Here is a 17,460-nt window from a genome sequence, read left to right as displayed (position 1 = left end):
TATAATCCGCTATGTCCGGCCCATTGTGTGCCGAGCTTTTCTTAATGCATAGCAAAATCTGTTGCTTTTGAAATTGCCAGTTAGTATTAAATAAATAGCACTGGAGCCCTTTGCCCTCTTTTTAATCTAGACTCCAAGAGGCTATTGTTGTGAGATTATTGCCACCCTGTTGGGTGCTAGTTTGGTTTGTGTCATGCAGAGAGCACCAGAAGCTGAGGCCTCTTGCTGAATAACAAGGGCCTAATAAAGAGCCCCTCACCCACCTGGAGACAGAGCAACCCAGGACCCAGCAGGGTACACCCTGGCCCCAGCATGCTCCTGTCAGTTCTCATTACAGGACACAAATAGGGAGATGCCTGGGTGGTTCAGTCAGTGAAATGTCGGCCTTTGGCTCAGGTCGTGATGCCACAGTCCTAGGATCGAGTCCCATATAGGGCTCTCTGCTCAGCGGGCACCCTGCTTCTCCCTCTGCCTGCTGCTCCCCCTGCTTGTGCTCTCTCTCTTTGACAAATAAATGGTGCACCTGGGTGGCTCACTTGGTTAAGCAACGGCCTTTGGCCCAGGTCATGATCTTGGAGTCCCTGGGGATCGAGTCCCACATCTGGCTCCCAGCTCTGTGGGGAGTTTGCTTTTCCCTCTGACCTTCACCCCCTCATGCTCTTTCTCACCATCTCTCTCTCACATAAATAAAGTCTTTTTTTAAAAAGCCTTTTTTTTTTTTTTTTTAATTTGAGAGAGGGCCACCTGGGTGGCTCAGTCGTTAAGCGTCTGCCTTCAGCTCAGGTCATGATCCTGGGGTCCTGGTTTGAGCCCGTTTAGGGCTCCCTGCTGGCAGGAAGCCTGCTTCTCCCTCTCCCATTTCCCCAGCTTGTGTTCCATCTCTCGCGGTCTCTCTCTCTCTGTCAAATAAATAAATAAATATTCTAAGTATATAAATAAAATTTGAGAGAGAGATAGCAAGAGAGAGCACGAACCGGGAGGAGAGGGAGAAGCAAGATCCCCGCGAGCAGGGAGTTCAACATGGGGCTCGATCCCAGGACCCCAGGTTGATGACCTGAACCAATGCAGGCACTTAACTGACTGAGCCACCCAGGCACCCCTCTCAGTCTCCTTTTTAAGATGAACGTTTGTTCTAGGAATTAGAGATTATGTATATACAGGGCTTACCTAAATGCCCGACATATAATAGGGAATCAGTACAGGGTTTTTAAGAGGGAGCCAGAGGCCAGATCTTAGTAAGAACTTTGCAGTTTAGTCTGGTATGATGATAAGCAACGGGGGGGATATGCTGGGGAGCAATTTTTTTTTTAAGATTTTTATTTATTTATTTATTTGATAGACAGAGATTACAAGTAGGCAGAGAGGCAGGCAGAGAGAGAGGAAGGGAAGCAGGCTCCCTGCTGAGCAGAGAGCCCAATGTGGGGCTTGATCCCAGGACCCTGAGATCATGGCCTGAGCCGAAGGCAGAGGCTTTAACCCACTGAGCCACCCAGGCGCCCCTGGGAAGCAATATTTTTAAAAAATATTCTTTTTGTCAAATAACAGCTTTATAGAGATAGAATTTACGTGCTGTACACTTCAGCCATATAAAAGCTTACAATTCAGTTATTCTTGGTATATTCCCAGGTATGTGCAACCATCACCACTATCTAATTCCAGAACATGTATACATTATCGTCTCAACCCCCAGCCACTGGTAACTACTCATCTACTTCCCATCTCTATGGATTTGCCTACTCTGGACATATCATATCAAAGGAATCCTGTAATGTGTACGCTTTTCTGACTGGCTTCTTTCCCTTAGCATAATGGGTTCAACGTTCGTCCATGTTCCAAGATGTAACAGAGCTTCATTCTTCTTATTGTCTGGTGATGTTTTATTGTGTGTGTACACCACCTTCTGTTGATGTGTTCGTTCATCCATTAATGGACATGTAGGGTCGTCTCCCTATTGGGACTGTCATGCATAATACTGCTATAAGCATTCATATACAAGCTCCTGTGTGGACAAAGGTTTTCCATTTTCTTGGGTATAGACACCACAAGTGGGATTGCCGAGTCACTGTAGTCACTCTCCGTTGAGTCATTCGAGGAACTGCAGCCTGCTTTCCACGGTGGCCGCACCGTTCTACATTCCCTCCAGCAGTGTATGAGGGTTGCAATTACTTCACATCCTCACCGACACATGTCATTATGTGATTCTAGCCTTCCTAGTTGGGTGTAACGTGGGATCTCCTTGTGATTTCGGTTTGCATTTCCCTGGTGCCTAGCGATGGCGAGCATCTTTTTATGTGTTTATTGATTATTTGCATATGTTCTTTGGAGTCATGTCTATTCAGATCTTTTGCCTGTTTCTTTTAATTGGGTCGTCTTTTTCTTTTTTAAAAAATTTTTAATTTATTTGAGAGAAAGAGCATGAGCAGGAGGAGGGGCAGCGGGAGAAGCAGACTTCGCACTGAGTGTGGAGCCTGAGTCGGGGTTCGATCTCATGACCCTGAGATCAGGACCTGAGCTGAAACCAAGAGTTGGACACTTAACCAACAGAGCCACCCAGGAGCCCCTTTTCTTACATTTCTTTCATGCAGATCCCATTTCCTGTTATTCCCCTGGTCTGAACCTGGTTGGGCAACTCAGACATCTGGAAAGACAGGCTCGGGGTCAAGTCAGGAGGTGATCTGGATGGCCTGGGATGGCCTGGGATGGCTCAGCATGAGACCTGAGAAAAATGTTTCTTTCAGGGCCTCCGGTTCTACATATCTATTATCTGAGGGGATTGGACTAGGGTCTTTGCCCACAGATTTCTGAGCCTTCACTTCCCCATTCTTAGACAATAACTTAACATGACTGGCAGAAACTATTTATTGTGGGAGTGAGAGAGAGAGAGAGTTGAAGCAAACCACAAAGCGATACTACAAGATGACCCCATATTTGTTTGGCACAGGAGAATTTCTGGAAAGATATATCCAAGGTAGCAGCCATGATTGTCTCTGATATGTCAGATTATATGTTGCTTTCCTCTTTCCGTTTATATGTTCTGATTTTTCACTGTGATAAACTTATTTTGCTTTGTAACAAGAACAAAAAAGCCTACGAGAAAGAAATTAAAGTTGACTTTCTTTAAAAAGATTTTATTTCTTTATTTGTTGGAGAGAGAGGAAAAGAGAGCTCATGCACATGAGCGGGGGTGGGGGGAGGAGCAGGGAGCCCGATGAGGGGCTTGATCCCAGGACCCCGGGATCATGACCTGAGCCAAAGGCAGATGCTTAACAGACTGAGCCACCCAGCTGCCCCAACTTTTGTTTTTGTTTTTGTTTTTTCGAGGAGAGAGTTTGCCTGGAAGCCATGAGCAAGGAAGGGGAGCAGGAAAGGTAGCAGCCCGCCACATCTCTGTCAGAGCCAATGGGAAGATGCATTAGTGCACCTTCCGCACCACAGAGCGCCCTCCCTGCCAAGGGAGGTTGGGTGTCCGGGAAAGCAGACTCTGGGATGGAGATGAGTACGCAGGGAGGTAAGGAGGGAGTCTCTGGGGATCACTAGCTGTGGCAAGTGGGTAAAGAAGCAGGATCTTGCAGGAGGGATGCAGAACCTTGAACTGAGGTCCTGACCAAGGCTTCAGTCAGTCTGAGTGGGGCTCTGGGACAGTCCCTCTCAGTCATTCTTAGCTGGGGTGAAGGAGCCACCCCAGGAAGGAGGTGTGACATGGGGCAAGGCATCCCCAAGGAGGTCTCAGAGTACATCGCTGCCTAAGGCCACGGCGCCAACCCTTAGCAGAGTAAGTCATTTTCTCTGTGGTAGGATCCGGGTGGCCCCTTGCAGCACCCACTAGAAGGGAACCGCCTGGTAGAGTTGACCTCCAACGAAGGACAAGGTTATAGGCAGATATTAGGGGGATTTTTCAAAGAGGAAAACGTTTCTCACTCAGAGGCCCAGCTCCCTCCGTCATTTGGAGCTCCGAGCTCTGGTCCTGATCTGTCTCCTTCGGCAGTGACCTTTGAGGCCCATAGATGGGCCGGCCTCTGGTTTAGATGTTTCCTAGGATCCAAAACATTGCTCCGGGCTTTGTCTACTAGGATCCTTTCATTGCTCTGGAATGCTGAGAGGGTGGGCATATTATCGGCCTCGATTTATCGATAAGGAAACCCAGATTCAGAGAGAAGATAGAGCTGGGTCGAGATGAGGCAGTCTCAGAGCCTGCTCTGTCCAAACCTAGGTCCCCTTTCCCTGGTAACACAGCTCCCTGAACTTCCAAGTGGTTTATTCCATGGTCAAATAGACCAATCTCTTGTTCCTCGTTAACGCTGGACCAGGTGGTTCCCCACGCCCACCCATCAGTCTTCAGAGGACCCACTCGCACTGCTGCAAACTGCTGAGTGGAATTGGGCTTCCTAGGTTCCACACAAAGGGCCCTTACTCTCCTGGAAAGCTGCTCTCTTCGGAGAGGAGCATAACTTTCTTGCACTGGGGACAGGCCTGAGGCTCCCCAGTCTGGGGGACCTGGGGAGGCAGGGGGCCACCTGGCCGAGCTGATCGAATTAACCTGTGAGATCCGTGGGCTGCAGGCACCAGGCACAAGAATTCAGCAGCGGGCTGCACAGCCTGACTGATTTATCAATCCTTTGAATGGCTGATGTTGCATTTAGCTAATCATGTCTGACATTGGCAGGAATGGGCTTTTTTTTTTAGGCAACCCTTTTGGGACGTGATACTCCTTGGTGGCTGCCCAGCCGGTGCAGAGGGAAGGGCGAGGGAAGGAGAAGAGGAGCCCCATGGCTAGTGATGGTGCCCTTCCTGACCCCTCTAAGGACTGGTTTGGGGGTGGGGTCCAGGGATTTCTAACCTGTGGGCTGCTGCCGGCAGGCGGTGCCATGCTGGGTAGCCATTCTCAGACGTGATCCTCAGAACCCTCAGCAGCTTGGGAATTTGTGAGAAATGCCAGCTCTGGGACTCTATCCCAGATCTACTCGATTAGAAAGAAACTCCGGGAGCAGGGCCCAGCAGTCTGTGTTGTAATAAGCCCTCCAGGGAATTCTGAGGCTCACCGAAGTTTCAGACCCACTGTGGAGGAGTCATGAGCACAGACTCCTGGCACCAGCCTCCTGGGTTACTGACTGCATGACTTTTGACAAAGCCATCTAACCTCTCCGTGTCTCAGTTGCTCACTCTTATGTTAGATGAGGGAAATGATAGGACCTGCCTTATAGGGTTGTTGTGAGGATTAAATTTGCAAAATGCCTAGAGCAATGCCCAGGACAACTGTTATTATTGGAAATAATGGAGCCTAAGGACTTCTGTCTGCTCCCTTAGTGTGACAGTAATTCTAAGTAAAATACTAGATCGTAAAATTCCTGTGATTTTATAAGTAAAAAAAAAAAAAAAGTACAAAACTGTATCTTTCCTGAAATTGTTCTTATCTAAAAATATGTGTGTATAAGGACAAGGTAAAATCATAGGTGATTTCTTTCTCTAATCACCGAATTTTGAAATGTGGCTGACTAGGATATACCTTTGGAATCAAAACATTCGATACATTCATATTAAACACCCACATTAAAAACCATTCATTTGGGATGCCTGGATAGCTCAGCCAGTTAGGCGGCTTCCTTCGGCTCAGGTCATGATCCCGGGGCCCTGGGATTGAATCTCACATAGGGCTCCCTGCTCAGCGGGGAGCCTGCTTCTCCCTCTCCCTCTGTCCCTCCCCCTGCTTGTGCTTGCTCTCTCTCTCACTCTCTCAAATATAATCTTTTTTAATAAAACCCACAAAACTTAAAAACCATGCAATTGAAAAACACTCCTAGAGGACGCAAGATACAGGATAGCCATACCTGGGTCCCCATCTCTACCCAGGGACAAGAGGGCAGTTCTGGGCTCATCAGGTCAAGTCCAAGCAAAGCACAAGGTCCCTCAGGGTTAGAAGGGAAGAGATGGGAGCCAAAGTCTGGTCCAACTGAGGAACCTCAATAACAATACCAAGGATTAGGGTGCCTGGTTGGCTCAGCTGGCTAAGCGTCTGACTTCTGCTCGGGTCGTGATCTCGGGGTCCCTCATTCCTTTTTATGGCTGGATAACCTTCCATGGTATGGCTACACCATATAATGGCATCTTGTCTATTTCTCCATTCACTAGTTGAGGCACATTTAGGTCGCTTCCACTTTTTGGCTATTCTAAACAATGCAGCTGTGACCATTTGGGTACACATTTTTGCATGGATGTGTGTTTTCATTTCTCTTGGGTATATGCCTAGGAGTGGAAGTGCTGGGTCTTGGGACAATTCCATATTCAAATACATCGGGGAATTGACATTTTCCAAAGCAACCACACCATGTCACATCCCCACCAGCAATGTGAGAGAGTACCAGTGTCTCCACGTCCTCATCAACATCAGTCTGACTCTTTGATTCTAGCCATCACAGCGGGCGTGAAGTGGGATTACGTTGTGCTTCTTGTTTGCATTTTCTGAATGACTGCCAATGTTGATCATCTTTTTATTTGTTTGTGGGCCATTTGTAAATCTTCTTCGGAAAAACCTCCTTTGCCCATTTTTTAATTGGGCTCTTTGTCTTTTTATTATTGCTTTGTAAGCTGTGTTTATATGCTCTAGATACAAGTCTCTGTCATTCTGTAGGTTGTCCTTTCGCGTTTTTTGTGGTGTTGTTTGTAACACAATTTTGTTAAATTTTGATGAGTTCCAATTTATCTATTATTTTCTTTTGTTGCTTGTGCTATTAGTGTCATATCGATGAAATCATTGCCTAATTTGGGGTCTCAAAGATTTACATGTATATTTCCTTCTAAGTTTTATAATTTTAGCTGTCATGTATAAGTCTTTGATCCATTTTGAGTTTAATTTTGTATGAGTGTGAATAAATTTCAACTTCATTCTTTTGTGTGGGGAAATTCAGTTGTCCTAGCACTACTTGTTGAAAAGACAGTTCTTTCTTCTTTGAATGGACTTGATACCCTTGTCAAAAACCAATTGGCAATAGATGTGTAAGTTTATTTCTGGACTATCAATTGTGTTTCATTGATCTATATGTCCATCCTTATGCTATTAACACACCAGTTGGATTACTGTAGTTTGTATAACTTTATTTATTTATTTATTTATTTTGAAAGATTTTATTTATTTATTTGACAGAGAGAGAGGGAGTTCACAAGTAGGCAGAAAGGCAGGCAGAGATAGAGGGAAGCAGGCTCACTGCTGAGGAGAGAGCCCTAAGTGGGGCTTGATCCCAGGACCCTGGGATCATGACCTGAGCCGAAGGCAAAGGCTTAACCCACTCAGCCACCCAGGTGCTCCTGTATAACTTTATTTAAAGATTTTATTTATTTATTTGACAGACAGAGATCACAAGTAGGCAGAGAGGCAGGCAGAAAGAGAGTGGGAGAAGCAGGCTCCCCACTGAGCAGAGAGCCCTAAGTGGGGGCTTGATCCCAGGACCCTGGGATCATGACCTGAGCCAAAGGCAAAGGCTTTAACCTACTGAGTCACCCAGGCACCCCAAGTTCCATCTGTATAACATTTTGAAATCAGGAAGTGTGGGAGTCCTCCAACTTTGTTCTTTTTCAAGATTATTTTGGCCATCCTGGACCCCTTGGATTTCATATAAATTTTGGTATCAGCTTGTCGATTTCTACAAAGCATCTAGCTGGACTTCTGATAGGGATTTTATTGACTCTGTGGATCATTTGGGGGAGTATTGCCATCTTAACAATATTAAGTATTTCCACCCATGAAAATGAGATATCTTTACACTTGTTTCAGTCTTCCTTAATCTCTTTCAACATGTTTTGTAAGTTTTCAGTGTACGAGTCTTGTACCACTTTTGTTTAATTTATTCTAAGTGTTTTATTCTTTTGATGATATCTTAAATAATTTTCCTAATTTATTTCAGATTGTTTATTGCAAATGTATAGCAATAAAAATTTTTATATTGTGGGTTGGCTATGTGGCACAGTCGCTTTTAAGTGTCTGACTCTTGGCTTTAGCTCAGGCTGGTGATCTAAGTACGGTGAGATCAAGCCCTGCATGGGGATCCATGCTCAGCATGGAGTCTGCTTGTGACTCTCTCTCTCCCTCTCCCTCTGCCCCAGCCCCCTGTGCTCGCTCTCTCTCTCTCTCAAATAAATAAATAAAATCATAAAAAATTTATATTGACTTCATATCCTGTAACCTTGTTGAACACAGTTATTAACTCTGTCTTCTAGCAGATTCTTTAGGATTTCTATATGTAAGATCATGTCATCTGTGCAGATAATTTATTTCTTTCTTTGCAATCTTCCCAATGCCTTCTAATTCTTTTTCTTATCAAGTTGCTCTAGCTATAACCTCCAGTACCATATTGAGTAGAAGTGGTGAGAGTGGACACCCTTGTCTTATTCCTGATTTTGGAGGGGAAGAGCTTCTAAGGTTTCACCATTATGATGCTATTGTGGGTTTTTCATAGATGCTTTTTGTCAGTTTGAGGAAGTTCCTTTCTATTACTAATGTGTTGAGTGTTTTGGGTTTTTTTTTTTCATTTTTATCATAAAAGGGTGTTGGATTTTGTCAAATCCCTTTTCTCTGTCTATTGAGGTAATTATGTTTCTGTTTTTTATTGTACTGATATGCTGTATTTCATCAATTGATTTTCAGATGTTACAAGTTTGCTTTCCTGGGATAAATCATATTGGCCATGGTTTATGATCTTCTTTATCTATTGCTAGATTTGGTTTGCTAGTGTTTTGTTGAAGAATTTTGTGGTCATATTTATAAGAGATATTGGTCTGTAGTTTTCATTTCCTGTGATGTTTTTGTCCAGTTTGGGTATCAGGGTAACATTGACCTCATCATGAGTTGAGAAGTGTTAGACTATGAATGAGTTTGTGAAGAATTGATGTTAATTCTTCTTTCAGTGTTTGGTAGAATTCACAAAAGAAGTCATATGTATCTGAACTTTTCTTTGAAGGTAGCTTTTTTTTTTAGATTTTATTTATTTATTGAGAGAGAGAGTGAGCAGTCACAAGACAGTCACAAGTAGACTCCACGCTGAGTATGGAGCCCTACAGGGGCCACGATCTCACGACCCTGGGATCACGATCTGAGCTGAAATCAAGAGTCAGAGGCTTAACCGACTGAACTACCCAGGTACCCTTCTTTGTGGGTAGTTTTTTTTTCTAAGATTTTGTTTATTTGAGAGAGAGATCATGAGCAGGGGGGAAGGGCAGAGGGAGAAGCAGACTCCTTACTGAGCAGGGACCCTGGGATCATGACCTGAGCTGAAGGCAGCTACTTAACTGACTGAGCCACTCAAGGAACATTTTGTGGGTAGTTTTGATTACTAATTCAAACTCTTTACTTATTATAGATTTATTTGGAATTTCTATTTATTCTTTAGGCATTTTCTTTTTTTTTAAATAAAGATTTATTTATTTATTTGATAGAGAGAGAAAGATCACAAGTAGGCAGAAGGCAGGCAGAGAGAGGGGGAAGCAGGCTCCCCGCTGAGCAGAGAGCCCGATGTGGGGCTCGATCCCAGGACCCTGAGATCACGACCTGAGCTGAAGGCAGAGGCTTAACCCACTGAGCCACCCAGGCATCCCTCTTCAGGCATTTTCAATAGTTGTCGTCTTTCTAGAAATGTATGCATTTCATCTAAGTTACATAATTTGTCGTACAGTTGTTCATAGTTATTCTTTAAAATCCTTTAGATTTCCAGTTTGACTGTAATGTCCCCTCTGTCATTTCCGATTTTAGTAGCTGAGGTCTTCTTTCCTTTATTCTTAGTCAATCTGGCTACCCAAAGATCTTTTGTATCTTCATTTGGTCCTCAGTCTCCTTCTGCCTTGACCAACTGAAGAACATACTCATATTTTATAGTAAATTTAAGTCTTCTTCACATTCGTATATGGAGCTCTAAGCCTGCCCCCTGTCCCCAAAGCATACTGTTCTATTCCCCCCTTGAATAACTGAGGTAGATTCTTTTTTTTTTTTAAACTGGCTTCTTTATTAGCCAATGGCTGTAGTTCATAAGGCTATCATAATTTGACCCTCTCACTTTGGAAAATGAGCTACAGCCTTTTAATGCACAAGGCCATTGACCAAGTGTTGCTAATTTCTGAGTACATATCAGGGCCCGGGGAAGAGAAGAAGGCAGCAGACCCTGGCCTGCGGGGACCCCCAAGCAAGGTACTGTGAGTAGGCTTGGGGCCTGGTTTTTCTGAACAGTGCTCTCGTCGAGTCTTGAATGGGAATAGAAGCAAGTTAAAAAGGCAAAGCCTACTGCTGTTCTGACCATTTGTCTCCTTGGTCACAGTGCCCAGGACTGTGCTGCCGTGGTTGGCGTGGACTCAGCTGACAGGTGGCAAAGTCAGGAAGTCAGGGGGAAAAAAAGCATTTGGTATTTTGGGAAAGTGTCAATTCTGACTGTTGTTCTGGGATTCATGGCAGTTAGTTGTTTTTCCCCTTCCTCTCTGTGAGCCCTAAAGCCTGGCTGGGATGCTAGGGCAAAAGAATCCATGAGCTCAGAAAATGTCTTGGAGCTTATTAAATAGCCACTGAAAGATTATTTCCAGTCTAATGAGATATCTGTGTGTGCAAGTGGGTCCAAATCATAAAATGGAACAAAACCCACCAAGATTTCACTGGTAAGGAAGTGGCCACAGATCAAGTCTTCGGGATGAGTGTGTGGTGAGCTTTAAACTCAAACCAAGGGTGACAGCCTAGGCCCCACCCTGGGCTGCTGATTCAGGACCAAGAGGAAAAGGGAGCTGCCAGACTTCATGATTTCTGTAAACACTTCTTGGAAGAGAAACCACACATTGTCTTTCTGACAGCTTCTCCTCATGACTGACAGTCCAGGCATGATTTTTTCTCTGACATCCGAGGGCAGGGCTCCTTAACTTGAGCTCCGTGCCCCTCAAAGAGCCACGTGGAGAGAATTTAGGGGACATCTGTGAACTCGGATAGGAAAACTATTTGATATTTTTTTCCCCCATTAAGTCCAAATGGAAATTTAGCATTTCCTCAAATTTGGAGTGTGGGCAACAAGCCATAATAGTACTAGCATTATCTGTTACTTTAGTGCCGATAGAAATCACAAACATCATGTCACATTACAGTCATATCTCCAAAAAAAGCTATTTATGCTCGTCATCTCTTCGAAACTTCTACCTCTAGCCATGCCACTAACACTTGTGATTTGATGCCTTATTAAAGCAGTCGTATAGCTCAACCACAATTTCTTAAAAACATTTTAGAACTGTTTCAGTATGATTGGTTTCCTTTGTAATTCCATGTATTTTATTTTATGCACCTGAACACATTCTCCTGAGAAGCGGCTTCACCAAACTGCTGAGAGAGATCATTGACTTGAAAGAGATTAAGGCCCCTGCCCTGGATCTTGGTGCTCTCCTGCTCTGCTGGCCTCATATTACTGGAGGGCTCATAGCACTTGCATGCTAGTGCTATGGCATTGTGCAAGTTAGACTATCCATGCCATTTCTTTTTTTTCTTTAATTATTATTTATTTATTTGAGAGAGAGAGAGTGCACGAGCGCATGAGCAGGGAAGGGGGTCAGTGGGAGAGGGAGAAGCCGGCTTCCCGCTGAGCCGAGCAGGGATCCCAACGCTGGGCTCAATCCCAGGCCCCAATCCCAGGCCCCTGGCATGATGATCTCAGCTGAAGGAAGACACTTGACTGACTGAGCCACCCAGGCACCCCCATTTCCAAGCCATTTCTTAACCCGCCAAATGGGGACTAAGAACACTACCTACTTTAGATGGTTGTTGTAATCATTCAGTGAGATAATAAGTAGAAAGCACTTAGTGCCCAAGAAGTAATAAGTGCTAACAAGTATTAGCAATTTTTATTGTTGTTGGTTCATATCAATTATTTTGCCAGTGTATACTATTAGTACATCTAATTTCAGAAAATGGAAATGGGAAATGAGGTGAAATAACCAACCCAAGGATATCCAACAAGGAAGTGGCAGAGCCAGGGTTCAAAGGCAGATCTGTGTGATCCTCAAGGCCAGTGGAGGCTCCTCTCCACCACACCGCTGAGAGGGAGTGAGATGGGGGCCACCAATAGGTGATCAGTTGGGAATGAACAACAAGCTTTGCAAACACTTGCTTTCTCTTACTCAACTCGTTCCAACTGTCTGCACATCCAGCTTGATTGGGATGCGGGGGAACACAGTGCTTTGCCTACCCTCAGCCCTCAGCCAGAACTCTCCTAAGAGACCAGTACTCCTTCCAAAGTCTACCGCCAAGGTAGCCCCCACTTGCAAGGGGGATGAGTGCATGTTCTCACACTAAACAGCAAGCAGCCTCGCAGCAACAAATCTACTTGGGATCATGAACCAGCCTCCACTCCCAGCTGGAACTTGAGCTTCACAGAAGGGTCGGGGGCAGGGAGGCAAGGGAAGGCTCAGAAGGGCAAGAGTTTGTCTGGGAAGCGAAGGCAGCTTTGTGGCAGAAGTGGGCTTTGAGCTGAGAAGATAGCCAGTTGGAGTGGGGCCAGGAGTGCTGATGAATTCTTAAGGCAGAGAGTATACAGCGTGCAAAGGCCCAGAGGCGTGAAAGGGCCTGGTACATAAGGAAAGAAGAGAGTGTAACTCAGGATGTCTGGGGTTTGAACTGAATGTAAGAGGGAAGAATGATGGCATGGGTAGTTTACGACCAAGCAATGAAGAGTGCCAGAATCAGATCCCCAAGTCTTCCAATAGAGGAAGGAGATCCCTTGAAAAGTTTTTGAATAGGAGCATCAGGACCAGATTTGTGTGTTCAAAGAACCATGCCCACCCACCCCTGAAGTGTATGGGAAGGTGGATTGATTAAAAGGGGGTAGAGACTACTAGAAGTTGGTGAGACTGGCTGGGAGGCTACCTCAGTAATCCAGGTGAGAGATGAGGAGAGGCTGCACTGTGGGAGAGAAGTCTGGAACTTCTGGACATTCTCTCTGGCTCTTGTGTCCATGGTTAAGTGGTGAGAAACAGGTAGAACTGCAATTGCTGGGGGGCACTTGCCCTCCTCAAGTTTGGTTTGTGTGTTTGTTGGGGGGGGCTGTCTCATGAAACAGGGCTTCCTTAGAACAGAGGACAATTGCCATGAATTCACACTCTGACACCTTCCCCTTGAGCCTCTTTCTCCTGTTAACAGCCCACAGCAAGAGCAAAATAAAAAGTCAGGACCCTACTTTCTGGCACCGCTGTCTCAGGGGAGTCGCTGAGGTGAGGCCTCTTCTCCCCACCCCCCACCCCCGTTTGGGGTGACAGGCAGGAAGGGGAGAGAGGACGTCAGGAGCAAGTCAGAGCCCGCGCTCTGTCAAAGGAAATATCCACCCTCCCGGAGCTTTTCAGCAGACTGTTTTCTACCAAGTAGGTCCCACTGTTACCATGACAACTGAGATTCCTGGGCTTTGTGTTTCTGTGTCTATTGAATCCCCGGGGAGAAGTGGCCTGCTGAGCTTTCTCTCCTCTCCTCAGGATACAGGAAGTGCTAGCCAGAGGTGGAGCCTCCCAGCCCCATTTAGGGGGAAATCTCTTGCTTCCTTAATGCCTGTCATACCTGGGGAGAGGCCAAGGCTCCACACGAGTCAGTTCTGGTGGTCAATGTTAAAGGCTTGGGCTCCAGTGAACCAGATTTCTCAAGGCTGGAATTCTGCATCCATCCTACAGCACATCTCTTTCAAATGTGCAGTCTGAGGTCACCTGAGTGACTTAGTGGGTAGAGCGTCTGGTTTCGGCTCAGGTCATGATCCCAGGGTCCTGGGATCAAGCCCCGCATCGGGGCTCTCTGCTCTCCCCTTCCTCCTGTTTGTGCGCTCCTTCTCTCTCAAATAAACAAATAAAATCTTTAAAAAAAAATACAATCTCCAGAAGGGCAAGCTCACACCAGACCATGGCACACGCTGGGGGACTGTTGCACAAATATTTCGTGATCACTTACCATGGGCTAGTACGGGATCTCCAGGCTGGTTTCTGCTCCAGGGAGCTCTGCGAGAAGGCTCAAAACCAAACTGGCCATTAAATGTTGCCTGGGATAGTTGTCCCCAAGGCTCTTTTCTGCAGGAGGCTAGGCATTAACATTACATTAACATTGCCTAGGGAGCTTTTTAGAAATAGAAATTCCTAGAGATTCTGATTCCATCACTGAGGGCATGAGTGAGTGGAGGGTAGAGGTGAAGAGTTCTGGGTATCCAGCGCTGGAGCTCACAGTCCAAGTCAAATGAGTGACCTTGAGCTGCCATTTCATCATAGAATGAATGATGGAACAGTGGGGCCTGCTTTACAGGCAGCAAGATGCTCTCTGCCTTCTTCCACACCTTGGCAACAGGGTTTTTAAAATTTTTAATCCAGCAGCCCATTTATTCACTCAAGCTATGCATCAAGCTAGGTTTGAGATCCTACTGTGTACCCAGACTTGTGCTGGGCACAAGGGACCCCTCAGTCACTAGACAAATGAGGAAGCTGTGGCCTGAATAGGAATGGGATTCATGCAAGTCCCAAAATGAGTCCGTGTCAGGGCCGATAAGGAATCCTGGGCTCTTTCCCCTACACTCACAGGGCTTGTGGCTGCAGGGGTATGGAGCAAGTCTTCCCCTATTCTTATTTCCCCCCACCTGCTCTGATGGGCCACCACACAATCTGGGCTCACCTATCCCTACTTGTGATGGCATGAGAAATTCTGGGGGTGCTAGAGACCTTATCTGGCCCGCTGAGGCAGAATGGGCAGCCCCAGGGCTGACTGAGGCAGCCCAGGGTGCCACAGCCCTGTCTCTCCCCCAGAAGGGGCAGTCAGCCACACACTCACACATACTGCCTTATACTCAGCACCTTACTCTGCAGAACTTTCCCTGCTGGGCAGAGCTCGCCACCCAGCTGGTTCTCGCAGAGGCCCCCTAGAGACAGTGCCCCTGATGCATAGATCTGGCTGCTTTCGCAAAAGACCCAGTGTCCAGTCAGGTTGAGACCTGAGCTCCTCAGCGGGCTTCCTTGGAATCAGCATGGCGTTATTAGAGGTGAGAGGGTATGGTTTGGGGAGTCACAGAGGCCCAAGTCCCTGCATGGAACCTAATATCGCTGAGATTCAGATCCTTCAGCTCTCAAAGACACATTAACCTGCTGTACTGGCTTGTGGGAATGCAATGAGATTTGTTGTCGAAAGTGCCTGCTACATGCTGGTTGCTCGCTCCCTCCATGCCTTCCTCTGTCTTAAAGGGGCGAAGCAGATGTGCTTCTGAAATAGGGCTTTGTTTCTCACTGTGCTCTGAAAGCAGGGGAGGCCGTGGGACCGAGGGAGTGGAGGCAAAGAGCTCTGACTAATGGGCGGCTGTGGAGCTGTGGGAAGGCCACTAGCCCCTATAAACCTTGGGCCTGTGACTGCCCCCCTCTAAGCCTTTGTTCCCTCATCTGTAGGAGGAAAAGACAGCGGTTGTGAGGTGCCCGGTGTTAACACTGGTACCTGGGAGGGGACTTAGTAAACATTCCCACCCACTGTCCCAGGGCTGGGTGTGGGGGAATTCCAATTCATAGCTGGGAAACCTTAGCAAATCCAAGAAGGGGATTCAGTTTCTTCTGACCCCCGAGTCTTGGAAGAGCAGTGAAATCTTGCTGGGAGGGAGGGTCTGTGTGTGAACTGCTCTGGGCAAGCGGATTCAAGAATCGGCAGCCGCCAGCCCGGTTATGTCCGGTAGCACCACCTAGTGCCCCAAAGTGGAAGGGCCCTCCCGCCTCACTGGCCCTGGCCTCCCACCCTCCCTTCAATGTCGCACGCCTGTTTGTGCGTGCGTGTGCATGTGCGTGTGTGTGTGTGTGCTGGCGGCCAGGAGAGGTGCCATTATAGGATGATAGGACCAGGGGAGAACTAATGCTATTTTTCAAGATAACTAGTCTTTTTACCTCCCTCCCTCCCAACAACTGCCATCCCCAAGTGCGTAGGACTCTCTACAGGTCCCTGGGGCCTGGCTGGGCCTTAGCTTCCTCATCTGAAGACTGCAAGGCTTCGGGCTAGGGTTGATTCAGGCAAGGTGCCTTGGAAATGATCTCTGATGCCTACTAAGTGCCCGCCTATGTCTGTTTGCTCAATAATCCGGAGAGACACGGTCTTTACACACCCTTTATATTTTTATTGAGGAGAAAGCTTTAGCATACAGAACAATTTCTTATCTTCACAACACAGTAATGCAACAATAACACAATAACGATAACACATTTGTTTCAAACGGGTTTCCTCCCGAGTCTCTGGGAATCCTTGGGCTGCCTTTGTACCCCTGCATGCATTTCCCTCCCCACCCCCACCCCCCACCCCACCCTTCTTTCAACCCAAGAAAGCACCCAAAGCCCATAGTTCCTCTTACAGCTCTTGTGGCTGTTACGTCACAACAAATATTAAAGATCTAGGAAAGGTGGGGGAAGAGGGTCAAAGGGAAGCCCAAGCCCCCCTGCCACCAAAGGGCCAGAAACCAGCTCACTGCTCATCAGCTCTTTCCCTGGCTGAGGCTACAGGGGCTCAGGGTGAGAGGAACCACGGGAACAGCAGGGCCTATGCCGAAAGGGTCCCTGGAGGTAGGGGTGCAAGGCACCTGTCCTTTGCACTTCTCCGGCAGGGATGCAGGCAGCAGGCCCAGCGCATCGACTGTCAGCAAACAGGATCCACAGCCTAGAAGGATAGCTGTTCCCATTCTGGAACTCTCTGAGGAAATAGCTGAAAAACAGACAAAATTTTCTTTACACGGTTGTTGACTCCTATACTGGCGGGAATGGAGAAAACCAGGCAATTAAAACGTCCAACAAATTAGGAGACTGCTTAAATAAATTATTCAGTATGCATGACTGCATAGGTGGCAGCCATTTTAAATCCTGCTGATCAAGAGCTTACAGCATGATCTCAGCTTTGAAAAGACAGAGGGAGAACATGCTAGAAAGGCATCAAAGTGTTAACAGCACTTGCGTTCGTGTGGCCAGATTCTGAATGCCTGGGGGTGTTCGGTCCTTAACAGTTTTCTCTATTTTCCAAAATTTCTGTTATGATTATCTGTTACTTTTCTCCTTGAAGGAGAGGGAAGCCTTTTTAAAAGGCAGCAACAGGTTCTAGGAACCCGGCTCCCTGAATTCCCCAAGCTGCCAAGGGTGTTATAAAGCAAAAAGGGCTTCTTACCTCCTACTGACGAATAGAGACCTCACCAGAAACCAGCCGGAGGACTGGGTTTCTCTGTGACTCCTCTTCCTCCAGCTCCTTCCGCTTGTCTCCAGGCTCAAAATCTTAAGGCTGTGCTGAGGTTCTATGTCAGACTCCAGTGAGGAACAGAGGCATAATTTACTCTGTTTTCTTCCCTCCGGCCACAGACACTGTGGCTGCACTCGCCCAGCTGCCAGGCACTACGCACGAAGCTCAGTGCTAAGGGCAGTTCAGGCCAGCAGTGGATCTGGCTGGCATTCTGGGCCCAGAGTGACATAGTATTTATTTTTCGCTGCTGA

The 17,460-nt window shown here is 46.7% G+C and overlaps 1 protein-coding gene and 1 long non-coding RNA gene across 9 annotated transcripts in view; one reads left to right on the top strand and one right to left on the bottom strand.

Annotated features, from left to right (window-relative positions):
- The window catches only part of NHSL2 (NHS like 2), a 263,397-nt gene that overhangs the window by 220,952 nt on the left and 24,985 nt on the right, over nucleotides 1-17,460 (top strand). The window lies entirely within an intron of this gene.
- On the bottom strand, nucleotides 16,089-17,454 carry LOC132006745 (uncharacterized). The gene is made up of 2 exons (XR_009401202.1): nucleotides 17,141-17,454; nucleotides 16,089-16,687 (listed from the first exon to the last, which is right to left on the bottom strand). It is a non-coding gene; the product is annotated as an uncharacterized LOC132006745 (long non-coding RNA).

The sequence above is a fragment of the Mustela nigripes genome, chromosome X (assembly GCF_022355385.1).
Source record: "Mustela nigripes isolate SB6536 chromosome X, MUSNIG.SB6536, whole genome shotgun sequence".
NCBI classification, from domain to species: Eukaryota; Metazoa; Chordata; class Mammalia; order Carnivora; family Mustelidae; genus Mustela; species Mustela nigripes.
Note: the sequence above shows the minus strand (reverse complement) of the source record. Positions and strands in the feature narration are given on the sequence as shown.